Source organism: Lynx canadensis, chromosome B4 (assembly GCF_007474595.2).
Source record: "Lynx canadensis isolate LIC74 chromosome B4, mLynCan4.pri.v2, whole genome shotgun sequence".
NCBI lineage: Eukaryota > Metazoa > Chordata > Mammalia > Carnivora > Felidae > Lynx > Lynx canadensis.
In genome coordinates this window covers 120,049,344-120,061,747 of record NC_044309.1, presented here as the reverse complement: position 1 = coordinate 120,061,747, position 12,404 = coordinate 120,049,344, and the positions used below count along the sequence as shown (strand labels likewise).

Here is a 12,404-nt window from a genome sequence, read left to right as displayed (position 1 = left end):
CAAGATCATGACCTGAACCGAAGTTGGACACTCAACTGACTGAGCCACCCAGGTACCCCGGTGATGGGGCATTTGGTAGGTAATTAGGTTTGGATATGATCTTAAAGGGGTGCTCTCATAATGGGATTAGTACCCTTACATGGACAGGCACCAGAGGGCTGGCTGGTTGACAGGAGCTCACTTGCCTTCTCCTCTACCCTTGCCATATGAGGACACAGCAAGAGGGTGGCCCTTTGCAAGCCAGGAAGGGAGCTCTTACTAGGACCTGTCATCCTGATCTTGGACTGCTAGCCTCCAAAACTGAGAAAATAAATTTCTGTTATTTAAGGCACCCAGTCTATGGTATTTTGTTATGGTAGCCCAAGTCGATTAATACATGCTCCATCATATTAGGAGGAGGAACTGCAAAGATGCACATCTGATAAAGGTCACTGATGTAGGGAAAGATGGAGAACTGTCACAAAAAATGCCATCTGTCAAAGGCATTGAGTAGTATTTGACATTCTCTTCTCCCCACTCAGAGTAAGCCTCTCTACTCTACTCTTTATAACCTTTAAAAATATTGTCTGTATTCTGTAGTAATCATTATAGGTTAGGTGATCATGCCGTAACAAGCAACCCTCAGCTGTCTCAATGACTTGACACAACCAGAGTTTATTTCTCTCTTGCGAATTTACTATGGATCTGGGTTCTTTATGGTACCTTCTTCCAGGTGTTGGTTTAGCATTCTGCAGTGCCTTTGTCCATGGCACCTCCTCCACATTAACAGGCGATTACCATGGCAGGATTGGAGGACTGGGCAGCAACAGTTAAATGCTTTGGTCCTAAAGTTACACATTTTTATTCCTGTGTACCCAGAAGTAGAGGAGACCTATGTATTGGTGAACATTAATTATGACTTACTCTCACCTCCCCCTGCCCACAGACCTCATTTTCCTCTTCTGGGTTGCATTTCCTCCTTCAATAGGGAAGGTGTGCTAGATGACTTTCTCCTCAGACATTCTGTAGTAAGAGAATGCCAACAGTCTTTGCCATGCTGCTTTGGTGCTCTAGATCAAGTGCCCAGCACTTTCCCAAAGTCACCCTACTTTATTAGAAATATCTGTGAGGCATCCTTAGCCTCAAATTAGTTTTCTAGGATCATTTACTATTTCAACTTCAGTCCAAATTGATACCTCACTATTCCTTAGACATGACCTTAGCCTCAACCTCATATTGTTTTTATCCTTGTCCACTCTGCTGTAGCCACACTGGCCATTTTATCTCCCTCAAATATGGCAAACTTTTTCCTGCCACAGGGCCTTTGCATTTGTTATTTCCTTTGGCTTGTTCTTCCTTATTCTGGTTCTGTCTCATTACTCTCTTCTCACATGGAAGAATGTTATCACCTCAGAATGGCTTTACTGCCTTATCTAGAGTACCCCCCCCCCCCCCCCCGCCACCAGTCACCACAGCATATTACCTTCATGTCACTTAGTGATATCAGAAATAATTTTGTATATTTATTTGTGTTTATTTTCTGTTCTTCCAAGTTAGAATTTAAACCCTCTGAAGATAGGGACTTTGCCTGTTTTCATTGCTCAATGCCTAGCACTTAGAACAATGTTTGACACATAATAATCCCTGAATAAAATTTGCTGCTGAATTGATGCTTGTTCCTCAGCATTTGGTCTCATTACTTCCTTTGCCTGGCTACCTCTTCCACCCCATTTCCTTTTAAACATGCCTAAATCGTATGAGTTCTTCCAGGTCAGCTTAAAGACCACGTCATGAGTTTTTCACTTATTCGTGTCTCCAGTTACTTCCTAGTAAGAAGGCATCCTTTACCTCCATTGAATATCCATTAAAAATATTTTCAGGTATCATTCTCAAAGGACTACAGTATTTTTTAGATTCATTGTGTGTCTTAATCTCACAACAACCCAGTGATGAATTCCTCGTAGATGAAGATGCTTGGACAGGCCCTGTAGCTTGTAAGAAATCCTGTCATGACTGGAAGCCATGTGTCTTGCTTTGAATCCAGCATCCATTCCTCCATATCACAAGTGATGTTCATTTCCTTCCTACATGTTGTTTAAACACAAATAAAATAAACTGTGGTCCCTGTCCCAGTAGGAGCAACATCACATTGTGTCTGGTTCTCTCCTTACGTGTCTGGGTGTCTTAGAGGTGGCATGTACCAAGTGTTGCAGGAACCCTGAGGAGGCAGCATCTGAGGGCCAATGAGCAGTGGGAAGGGGACCTGCAGTGACTTCCCGGAGGAGGTACTTAATAAGTCTAGTTTTTTTTTAAATTTTATTTTTATTTTTTAAAATTTACATCCAAATTAGTTAGCATATAGTGAAACAATGATTTCAGGAGTAGATTCCTTAATGCCCCTTATCCATTTAGCCCATCCCCCCTCCCATAACCCCTCCATTTACCCTCAGTTTGTTCTCCATATTTATGGGTCTCTTCTGTTTTGTCCCCCTCCCTGTTTTATATTATTTTTGTTTCCCTTCCCTTATGTTAATCTGCTTTGTCTCTTAAAGTCTTTATATGAGTGAAGTCATATGATTTTTGTCTTTCTCTAAGTGACTAATTTCACTTAGCATAATACCCTCCAGTTCCATCCACGTAGTTGAAAATGGCAAGATTTCATTCTTTTTGATTGCCGAGTAATACTCCATTGTGTGTGTGTGTGTGTGTGTGTGTGTGTGTGTGTGTGTGTGTGTATACCACATCTTCTTTATCCATTCATCCATCGATGGACATTTGGGCTCTTTCCATACTTTGGCTATTGTTGATAGTGCTGCTATAAACATTGGGGTGCATGTGTCCCTTCAAAACAGCACACCTGTATCCCGTGGATAAATGCCTAGTAGTGCAATTACTGGGTCATAGGGTAGTTCTATATTTAGTTATTTGAGGAACCTCCATACTGTTTTCCAGAGGGGCTGCACCAGCTTGCATTGACACCAACAATGCAAAGAGATCCTCTTTCTCCGCATCCTCACCAACATCTGTTGTTGCCTGAGTTGTTAATGTTAGCCATTCTGACAGGTATAAGGTGGTATCTCCTTGTGGTTTTGATTTGTATTTCCCTGATGATGAGTGATGTTGGCATTTTTTCATGTGTTGGTTGGCCATCTGGATGTCTTCTTTGGAGAAGTGTCTATTCATGTCTTTTGCCCGTTTCTTCACTGGATTATTTGTTTTGTGGGTGTTGAGTTTGATAAGTTCTTTATAGATTTTGGATACTAACCCTTTATCTGATATGTCATTTGCAAATATCTTCTCCCATTCTGTCGGTTGCCTTTTAGTTTTTCTGATTGTTTCCTTCTCCTGCAGGAGCTTTTTATTTTGATGAGGTCCCAATAGTTCATGTTTGCTTTTGTTTCCCTTGCCTCTGGAGATGTGTTGAGTAAGAACTTGCTGCCAAGGTCAAAAAGGTTTTTGACTGTTTTCTCGAGGATTTAGATGGGTTCCTGTCTTACATTTAGGTCTTTCATCCATTTTGAGTTTATTTTTGTGTCTGGTGTAAGAAAGTGGTCCAGGTTCATTTTTCTGCATGTTGCTGTCCAGTTTTCCCAGCTCTACTTGCCGAAGAGACTGTCTTTATTCCATTGGATATACTTTCCTGCTTTGTCAAAGATTAGTTGGCCATATGTTTGTGGGTCCATTTCTGGGTTTTCTATTCTGTTCCATTGATCTGGGTGTCTGTTCTTGTGCCAATAAGTCTAGTTTTGAAGGAAGACAATTCAGTGAGGCTGAGGAAAAGATAGAAATTCTGGACTGAGCCACAGGAACAAACTTGCAGAAAGGATAATCCCTAGGGCTAAGAATTCTCTTAGTAAGGTGGTTGTGGTTGAAGTCATAGGCACCTCTCACTTGATTTTGGAGCATGGAGAGGAGGTGAAGTCTGATGCTTAGAGGGGGAGCACTCTACTGCTCCAAGACTAGGGATTCAAGGATTAGTGAAGACAAAACCAGCTTGGGAGCAAAGGGTGAAAGGTCAAGAAAGGACTACCAAAGAAGGGGCATTTTTAGGTTGAAAGTTTAGAACCATGGACATCTAAAGCCAGAAGAGTGTAGAGAGGATTCAGTCTAGAGTTTGCACTGGGCATGCCCTATTGTATGCTACATTTTTACAACAATTTTGTGCCTATAGTGGTATCAAATTTGTAATTAGAATGCTGTCCCTAGCAATTATCAAAAAGCTCTACTTAAATGGCCTTAAACAAAGAAGGGGATTTATTGGATCATGTAACTTAAAGACCAAAGAAAGGATGGGTTTCAGATGTAGTTGATCAGAGCTTTATTATTTTCCTCTCGTGATTCTTTCACCTCTGTCCTCTTTGATGTTGCCTTCATAATAAGCTGGCTTTTTGGTAGCAAAATGGCTGCTGCTGTTTCAAACCTCCCCTCAGTGTATCTTGCCACTCAGAAATGCCCCTTTTCCCATTAAATCAAGTCCTGGTTTCCTTCTGATAAGATTAACTAGGGTTCTGTGCCCATTCCTGAATCAAGTATCCTGATAAGGCAGATAATGATTATGGTGGTTCTTGAGGCCATTCAAGATTAACAACTCCTTTTGCTAGTGTTAGAGTTAATTCTATCCAGGTTGCTTGGCTGCTATACAACAGAAAGAATGGAATGGATGTTAGGGTGGCATTCTTCCATTTCCTCTGGAAGGACTGTTTCTTGTTCTCCAGTGTATATTCTCCAGTTTCAAGTTCATGATGGATACTCAATAAATATATATGAATGAATAAATCAAATATTTTATGTATTTTTTTTGTCTTTTTACCAGCGTTTCTTGTTTCCTTTCTCTAGTTCTTTCCTGTTCTAAAAACAGTGATTTTATTTTTTGCCCAATTAATCCTTTCCCTCCTGCTAATAACATGTAACTCATGTAATCGTTCTGTATCCAAACAAAATCATTCTCCTTCTGCTATTCCTATCAAACTACTGTCCCATCACTTTCTTTCTTTCTTTCCTTTTCTTCATTGTCAGACTCCCACCGTTTTCTTTTTCTTCATGGTCAGACATCAAGAGAGTGGTTTGCTCTAGCTGTCTTTTCTGCCTCATTATTCACTGATACCTCAACTTCTTGGAAACAGAATTTTTCCTTATCACTCTGCTACTCTCTCAAATGTCACTAATGCATTTGTTTTGTTCCCAAATCCAGTGATCTTTTTTTCTCAGTCCTAATTTTCCATGATTTCTTTGCTGCACCTAGTATTGTTGATGGTCCGTGCCTCTGGAAACAGTTCCCCTAATCTTGATGGTCCTTCTCCTTCTGCCTCTCTGATTGCTGTCTTTTGTCTTGGTTTGGTTTGATTTACTGATAATTATTCCTCTTTTTAAATTTTCTGTGCCTTCCCCCATCTTTTTAATGTAGATATTTTTTAAGTTTCTACCTGTAACATCCTTTCTTGTCTTTTCTAGCTTTGAACTTCAGCTCTCATGTTTATGCTAGATGTTTCCCACACTGTAAGACCTTACCTCTGTTGTCTTTTTCAGTCTTGAGTTTGTAACTGCCAGCTGAACATTTCTACTTGGATATCCTATACAGTATGTCAAAAACTGCCCATATTTTCTTCCCTGCCTACCTTTTTCTGCTCTATTCTCTGAATGCTGTTCCATTCTCTTAGTCATCTAGACTAAAAATTTAAAGAGTCTTTGACTTCTGTTCTTCTTCATTCATTGTATTTTCGGTCAGTTTTCCCTACTGGAACAATTAAGGGAAACCATCAGCTCTTTGAGATAAAGGGCTATGGCTTATTTTTATTTCCTGTCTCCAGCTCCTAGCATGGTGTCTGGTAGGTACATAGTAGGTGCTCAAAAGGTGTTGGTCAGATAGGTTGATGTCACCCATGTAATATCTCTATGGTTATTACTATTGTTACTTTTTATTCCCACTGCTTTTTTAAATTCCAGTTTAAGTCCTTGTTATTTTTGATCTGGACTCCTATAATGATCTTGTGATTGCCTTTGTTGTCTCTTTTTCTAATCTACTGTAAGTATTGCTTTTAGATATACTTTCTAAAGCACAGACCCAGTAATGTCACTGCACTCCTGAAAAACTTCAATGAGTCCTTATTAACAACCAAATAAAGTACAAATTTCTCAGTTTGCTTTTCAGGGACTTCTGCGGTTTGGCCCTAAATAATCTTTTCATCTTCATATCCCTTTCTTCTTTATTTTCTAGGCAAATTGTTACTTTCCTGCCTCTGTTACTCATCTATTAAAACAGGTATTTTCTGAATATCTACCATGTACCAGATGCTTTGCTAGAAACTGTAGAGAACTGGGGCGCCTGGGTGGCGCAGTCGGTTAAGCGTCTGACTTCAGCCAGGTCACGATCTCGCGGTCCGTGAGTTCGAGCCCCGCGTCAGGCTCTGGGCTGATGGCTCGGAGCCTGGAGCCTGTTTCCGATTCTGTGTCTCCCTCTCTCTCTGCCCCTCCCCCGTTCATGCTCTGTCTCTCTCTGTCCCAAAAATAAATAAACGTTGAAAAAAAAAATTAAAAAGAAACTGTAGAGAATTGAAAAATTGAAAAGTGCCCTTTCAGAACTTGAAGTCTATTTGGGGAGAGAGACATCAAATAAGTAATTACACATATAACTATTTCACTGCAAGGCTGTTTAAAAAAAAGCATTCATTCATTCATTCATTCATTCATGGTTGAAAGGCATAATGTTAATGTTCAAGAAGGTAAAACAATCACCTCTGCAGCAGCAGGTGATTAACAACTGGTAATACATAGAGGTCAACAGCACCAGAGTTTAAAAAATTATCAACATAATTGAGGATCTCTCCACTATAGGATGGGGAGTTGTATTCACATTACCAACAATAGTCACTCCAAGAAATGCAAGCAGTCTCATCCACCCTCATTCGGAGGGTAGGCCAACTATATTTGTCATGTAGATCAGCTACATTGTCACTGGAGACTGGAATCCAGCCATCCTCTTGGATATGTAGAGGTTGACTGCACCTCCTGAGTAGACATCTGTCTAGGTGGCTTGGTTGATGGCTCGATGGGCCAGATCATAGACCTGTTCCACCTCTAGGTCAGGAGGAACCCCGATCCATGACCTGATAAGCATACACAGAGCTAGAACCTACAGAGAAGGTGGATCCCAAGATCCAGTTTCCTTTACTGTTCACATAGTAGAGGCCAGGGCCTCTCATCCCAGCTACGGATTAGGGTGCCCATGGACAGTCCCATGCCTTTGTACTGATATATCATCTTGACAAGCAGCTTGAAGGCAGCTGTTACCGAGATACATTCCTTGTTTTGAAGCTCATAGATTCAACATTGCTGAGCCAATAGGTGCTCCCAGAAGCTGCATGCTCAGCAGGTAGGGACTGGTCTCTATAACCTTCCTTGCTGCCTGGGAGGCTATATAGGTACCCATTGTGGCCTGAGAGTCTGCTGCAACAGTGACTGCATGTTGAAACTTGAAGGCCAGAGTGGTGGTTCCATTATAGCATTTGTATTCTTGGCTCTTTTAGGGTACTCCAGTGGGGCGTGGCCAGGCTCAGGCCATTGCTGGGACTCCTTCCCCTTTTTTTTTTTTTCCTACCATAATGCTGCATATTCTGTGCTGTTTTTTAAAACCCAACTCAAATGTCCTTTCTTTGGTGACGCCTTTCCTTATCTCAGCTGGAATTCATTCTCCAACTTCTGATTGCACTTTATATCCTCTCATGATTCACCTGACTTTTTACTTTGTATTATTATATGTGAATATTCTTTCTCTTACAAGCTATTTGAACAGTGTGGAATTTGAAACACTTAAAAAATTTGTTTTTAAATGTTTTTATTTATTTTTGAGACAGAGAGAGAGAGAGAGAGAGCGAGAGAGCATGAGCAGGGGAGGGGCAGAGAGAGAGGGAGACATAGAATCCAAAGCAGGCTCCAGGCTCCGAGCTGTCAGCACAGAGCCTGACGCAGGGCTTGAACTCATGGACTGTGAGATCATGACCTGAAATGAAGTCGGGCGCTTAACTGACTGAGCCACCCAGGCACCCCAAATTTGAAACACTTTAAGTCACTCTTGAGTATCTCAGTATATTTCTTACAGCAAGTTGGATGAATTAAATAAGTTGTATTGGGGGTCAGTTTTCTCACGTGTTTAATCCAAGAATCACTTTTTATTTTTTTAGGAATTATTAAACTTATTTGGCACACAGCTAGTTAGAAAATTAAATTCCAGTTAAGTTTGCCAATAATTATAACTTTTGGGTATTTACTGAATTTTATTTTATTTTATTTTATTTTTTTTTAAATTTTTTTTTCAACGTTTATTTATTTTTGGGACAGAGAGAGACAGAGCATGAACGGGGGAGGGGCAGAGAGAGAGGGAGACACAGAATTGGAAACAGGCTCCAGGCTCTGAGCCATCAGCCCAGAGCCTGACGCGGGGCTCGAACTCACGGACCGCGAGATCGTGACCTGGCTGAAGTCGGACGCTCAACCGACTGCGCCACCCAGGCGCCCCGGGTATTTACTGAATTTTAAACAGATGATTTTTTAAAAATTTACTACATAATCTCATTTTAATCTCCACAATAGACCTATCAGCTAGATTTGGGAATTTTATTAATGTAGATTGCTGCAGTGTGGGGAGGACAGAAGAATACAATTTATTTTATTTTATTTTATTTTTTACATTTATTTAATTTTGAGAAACAGAGTGAGACACAATGTGAGCGGGGGAGGGGCAGAGAGAGAAGGAGACACAGAATCTGAAGCAGCCTCCAGGGTCTGAGCAAGTGGTCAGCACAGAGCCTGATGTGGGTCTTGAATCCACGAACTGTGAGATCATGACCTGAGCTGAAGTCAGACGCTCAACCGACTGTACCACCCAGGCGCCCCCAGAAGAATACAATTTAAACATAACATATAATAAGAAAATATGAGTAGTCTTTTTTGAGACACAGTTCTTGAGGTTATCAATTTGGCTGAATTTGTCTGCTAGATTTTTTGCTTCTACATTTTGATAACCCACATCTAATTTTAGTTTCTTTATGGTATCCTGCTGATTTTCTCATATAGAAGTAGGGAGTACTCATTTATTTAGTGATGTTAATAATAACTGTGCTAACAATCAAGTATGCTTTAAATTGTCATACTTGTAACATGCAATTCTGACTACATATACTGTGTCTTTTCTTTTTGATTCTTGTAATAAAAACCATAGACAGTGGAAAGCATTGTTATGACTATGCCAAAGGGCATTAGTTTTTGCATGGAACTGACCCCTGCGAGGCTGTAACCTACAACTTTGATCTCATTAGCAGTATGTGATTACCATTCATCTAAATGGACTACATAGATGGGCCAAATACAGTTCACATTTTCATTCTTTTACCTAACTCCAGACTATATAAATGTTGAGTCTGAAACAGATAGTTAAGGGATAATTATATTTTGATGTATATTTATAAAACTCAAACCTATGAGATTGTTTCATGTAAATTTGTAGGGCAGCAACATGAATTCTTTAAGTCCTGTTTGCTTTCAGCTTCATGTAAATGGTTTGGATATCATGTGTACCACCCAAACTTGGCACTAATGTAGTCATTAGTTTATTGCTGCTCTGTGCACACCTGCATTTTGACTGTCATGGTATTTGATATCACCAAGGGGCAAAGGAGGTCCAGTGGGAATGTTTTCTTTCTGTTTTATGTAGGTCATGGCACTTTTGCTCTCTGTACTGTTTCTGTGCCATTAGAATGGTGAACTGGTTTGCAGGATATTTAAACAATTTTTAATGAGGTACAGCATATAGTGAAGTGAAGTACACAAATCTTGGGTACAGCTCTGTGAACCCAGGTCAAGATGGAGAACATTTCCAATACCCTAGAAGGCTGCCTTATACCCTTTCCCAGTCAATGGGCGGCCCTTGAGAGGTAATTACTGTTGTGGCTTTTATCTTCATATTAGTTTTGACTTAGTTTGTTTTTGAAATTCATATAAATGGAATGCAGTTATACTAACTAGCCTTTTTTGTTTAGCTTGTTTTACTGATTTTATTTCTGAGGTTCATGCATGCTGCTGCAAATTGTAGTAGTACTTTTTAATTGTTGTGTAGTTTTATTGTATAAATATACCACAATTTATCCATTCTGCTGTTGGTGAACAACTGGATTGTTTCTAATTTTTGGTTCTTATGAATAGTGTTTCCGTCATCATTCTTGCACACATGTTTTGGGTGTGTATGTGTATATACTTTTGTATATGTACATAGATACGCATTTTGTTTGGCATAAATGTGGAAGTGGAATTTCTGGGTTACAAAGTGGGCATAATTTTAGTTTTGCCAAATGCTGCCATATAGTTTTCCAGAAAACTTTTTTACAAATTTACACTTCAAAGCAGCAATGTAGGAAAGTGTCAGTACTCCACATCTTTGCCTACATTTGATACTGTCAACCTTTTGAATTTTTATTCTGATGGGTGTGTCGTCATATCTTGTGTTTTAATTTGTATTTTCCCTGATGAATGATGATGTGGAGCACCTTTTCATATGCTTATTGGCCATTTGGATATCATCTTTTATGAAGTGCCATGTCATACCTATTTCAGTTATTTATTGTTGCTTAAGTAAAAACGGTTTATTATTATTTTTTACAACTCTATGGGTTGACTTGGAGGTTCCTTTCCTGGTTTTGTCTGAGCTGTCTTATGCAGCTGCAGAACTAGGGGTGGTCTCTTTGGGTTGGAAGGCCCAAGATGGCCTTACTCCCTTGTCTGTCAGTTGTGTTGGCTTTGGCTAGGGCACCTTGTTTTTGTTTTTTGTTTTTTCCTATGACTTCTCATACTCTGGTAAGGAGTAGGGCTTCCTTATATGGTAGAATAGCGTTCTAAGAGGGTAAAAGTGGAAGGTGCAAGATCTCTTAAGACCTAGTCTTGGAAGTTATATAACCTCACTTCCACCATATTTTTTTTTGATTAATGTGAGTTATGACCAGCCCACATTGGAGGAGCAGCTATGCCACATTGCAAAGGGGCAAATATACCGGGATAGGAATAATTTGTAGCTATATTTTACCACTTTTTCACAAAGTTTTTGATTATTTTTTATTGGATTATCTTATTGATTTATGGGAGTGTTTTATATATTCTGGATACCAATCCTTTGGCAGATAGGTGTATTGTGAATATCTTCTACCTATCAGTAGTTTGGTTTTCTGTTTTTTCATAATGTCTCTTGATGTATAGAAGTTTTTAATTTTAATAAAATCCAATCTGCTAGTCTTTAATTTCATGGTAGTACTTTGGTGTCTAATTTCACTAGAGCTTTAATAATTAATTTTAAATAATAGTGCTTCTAGGACAAGAAAAAGAATTATTATTATCTATAAAGCCATTTATTTTTTCCCACTTACTTATTAAATTAGTAAACTATTGTAGGGTATTCATCAGGAAGTCAAGTACTTTTGAAATGTGTATTTAATGGAAAGTTGAGAGTTTGTTAGTTTCATGACTATTAATGAAAGTTCGTATGTTTGGGGTAGTTTTTTTATTTGATTACCTCATTCTGGGATGTAGACCTGGTTTAAATAGTAGATCTCAAAACAAATTTGAATCAGATATTTTCAAATTCCTTTGAACAGGCATAGAACTAGACTTATAAACAAAATCCTGTGCCTGTGGGAGCCAGGCATTTTACCTATTCTTTAATTTTTAGGTAGCCTTTAAATTTTAATGTTTAGTCCTTTTTTTAAAAAGTTTATTTATTTTGAGAAAGAGAGAGTGTGAGCGGGAGGGGTGTGCAGAGAGAGGGAGAGAGTTCTAAGCAGGCTCTGCACTGTCAGCATGGAGTCCAATGTGGGGCTTAAATCCATGAATCATGAGATCATGGTCTGAGTCAAAACCAAGAGTTGGACACTTAACCAGCTGAATGATCCAGGCACCCCAGTGTTTAATCCTTGTAATATAAACTTTTTCCAGGAAAAGCTATCTCACTGAAATTCTTCCTTCAGAGAGGTCTTCCCCTCCCCATTCTCCTACAGTAGATTATTTGTACCTACCTGTATTACTAACTTATTCTATTTTGTCTTGTTTGCTATTAGTTATTTCTAGTTTTTCTACCCTATAATAGTGTTATTCATGTAATACTTAACAAAATTATATGAGTGCTTATCATATACACTGAGTATTGGCATCACATTGGTTAATGAGAGAGATGTGATTCCTACCTGTAGAGAATGTAGAGTCTACAAGAGATAATGTAAATAAATTTGTAGCATAGCAAGTACTGTAACAGGGAAAGTAAAGAATGTTATAAGAATGCTTAGAAGGGTTCCCTACCCTATACCTGGTGTTAAAGGGAATACTTTTTGGAGGAAGTGACATCTCAGGTAAGACCACTCACCAGTTAAGCAATAAGGTAAATGGACTGGATC

General features: G+C 39.2%; 1 protein-coding gene and 1 pseudogene across 1 annotated transcript in view; one reads left to right on the top strand and one right to left on the bottom strand.

Annotated features, from left to right (window-relative positions):
- LOC116738210 (ankyrin repeat and sterile alpha motif domain-containing protein 1B-like) overlaps positions 1–12,404 on the top strand; it is a 210,663-nt gene that overhangs the window by 39,348 nt on the left and 158,911 nt on the right. The window lies entirely within an intron of this gene.
- On the bottom strand, positions 6,831–7,586 carry LOC115518044 (annotated as a pseudogene).